The sequence below is a fragment of the Penaeus chinensis genome, chromosome 32 (assembly GCF_019202785.1).
Source record: "Penaeus chinensis breed Huanghai No. 1 chromosome 32, ASM1920278v2, whole genome shotgun sequence".
Taxonomy (NCBI): Eukaryota; Metazoa; Arthropoda; class Malacostraca; order Decapoda; family Penaeidae; genus Penaeus; species Penaeus chinensis.
The window spans coordinates 31,584,913-31,587,737 of NC_061850.1; positions in this window are offsets into that span (position 1 = coordinate 31,584,913).

A 2,825-nucleotide genomic window follows, 5' to 3' on the forward strand; every position below is an offset into this window, starting at 1 on the left:
ACTCTGTTCTTTTATATAAAAAGGGTAATTTTTAAAAATAGACATGTCCTTTAGAAAATGGACATTTCCTTTAAAAAATGGACAAAATGAAAAAAGGAGTAAGTGCACTGTAACGTTACTGTTTATTATTTTACTTTAGTGAACTTACATAGATTAACAACGCATATGCACACATGCTGTCTTGTACATTGTTCATTTATATATAAAGAGTACTTTTATAAAAATGGACACTCTCTTTAAAAAATGGACATGTCTTTTAAAAAATAGACATTCCCTAATATGAAAATCGGATATGGTATAATCATTGCTGACTGGTTGCACTGTAGCGTTATTGTTTTATTATTTAAGTGAACTTCGATAGACCATGAACATCTTGTCTTGTACACTGCTCGTTTATATAAAAAGGGTAACTTTTTAAAATGCACACGTCTGCGTCCTTTAGAAAATGGGCATTTCCTTTAAAAAAAAATGGACATCTTTTAAAAAAAGACATTTCCTAATGTGAAAATAGGACATGGCATAATTATTGTTGATTAATTGCACTTTGACTTTACTGTTTTATTTTATTTCAGTGAACTTCCATAGACTATTAGCATCACATATGCACAGACACTGTCTTGAACACTGTTCATTTACATATAGAATAATATATATATATATAAAGTCATATTTCCTTTAAAAAAATGGACAAATCCTTTAAAACATAGTCCTATGTTATATGAAAATCTGACATGGTATCATTGCCGATTGATTGCTAGCAATATTGTTCTATTATTTTACTGCCATAGATTAATGCGATCACATATGCACATATTTTGTCTTGTACCCTATTCATATATATATAAGAGTAATTTTTAAAAATAGACATGCCCTTTGAAATATTAACATGAGCTTTAACCCATTCGCGACGGGGAAAATGAAAAAAAAAACAAAAAAAAAAACGGGGAAAATGCTGTGCTCATTAATAAGATATCGTAAAATATTTTCGTAAATTAAAGAAAAGGGTAAACGGGCGAGACAGGCAGTACTCGTAATTGGCTCACTGGTGTTTTAGTACAAGAGTAGCCATCTATGTGTAAAAACAATTAAACAAGTAAACTCACAGTACCCATCGCGAATGGGTTTAAAGATTGGCCATATCCTTTAAAAAAAAGACATTTCCTTACGTGAAAATCGGACATCGTATAATTATTGCTGACTAATTGCACTATTACGTTTTGTTTTGTTATTTACTTAAGTGAACTTCCATAGATTATTAACATTACACATGCAGACATTCTGTCTTGTACACTGTTCCTTTATATTTAAAGGCATTTTTTTTAATGGACACGTCCTTAAAAAAATGGACATGACCTTTAAAAAATTGACATTTCCTAATATGAAAATTGGACATGGTATAATAATTCTTGACTGATTGCACTGTGACGTTCTTGTTTTATTATTTTACTTAAGTGAACTTCCATAGATTATTAACATCACATATTAAAAAATACTGTTTTTTTTTTTTTTTTTTTTTTTTTTTTTTTTTTATGAACACTTCCTTTTGAAAAATCGACATCTTTGAAAGAGGAACATCTTAAAAAAATTGACATTTCATGATATGAAAATCAACATGTTATAATAATTCTTGACTGATTGCACTGAGGCATTATTGTTTTGTTATTTCACTTAAGTGAACTTCTATAGATTATTGATATTACATATGCAGACACAATATTTTGACACTGTTCATTTGTATAATTATCGCTACCTGATTGCATTGCGACGTTGTTTTATTATTTTACTTAAGTGAAACGACTTATTTCACTTCCATAGATTATTAACATCACATACCGTCTTGTACACTGTTCATTTATATATAAAAAGTAATCTTTAAAAATGGACGTCCTTTAATAAATGGACATGTTCTAAAAAAAAAAAAAAAAAAAAAAAAAAAAAAAAAAAAAAAAAAAAAAAAAAAAAAAAATGACATATCCTTATAATAAATATATTTCCTCATATAAATATCGGATATGATATAATTATTGCTGACTGATTACACTGAGATGTTTTATTATTTTACTTAATTGATCTTCCATAGATTTTTAACATCACATATGCACATATACTGTCTTATAAACTGTTTATTTATATAAAATAAGTGTTGACTGACTCACTGTGACGTTATTGTTTTATTTAACAATAACTTTCATAGGTTATTAACATCATATATGCACACATACTGTCTTGTACACTGTCCATTAATACACAAAGAATATTTTTTGAAAATGGATATATCCTTTAATAAATGGACATGTCCTTAAATAATAGATATTTCCTAATATTAAAATTGGACATAGTATATTATTGCTGACTGACTGCACTGTAATGTTATTGTTTAATTTCACGTGAACTTCCATAGATCATTAGCATCATCAATGCACACATACTGTCTAGTATACTGTTCATTAATATATAAAGAGTAATTTTTAAAATGGACACGTCCTTTAAAAAATAAAAATCGTACATACTATAGTTATTGCTGACCGACTGCAGTGTGACGTTATTGTTTTATTATTTTACTTAGGTGATTTTCCACAGATTATTAACATCACATATACACACATACTGTCTTATACTGTTCATTTATATATTGAGAGTATTTGAAAAAAATGGACACTTCCTTTAAAAATGGACATGACCTTTAAAAAATAACTTATTGCACTGTGACATTGTTCTCCTTCAGTGAGCTTCTTTAGATTATTACATATGCACACACACAGCCTTGTTCACTGTTCATTTATATATAGAGTAATATCAAAAAATAAACGAACATGTCCTAAAAA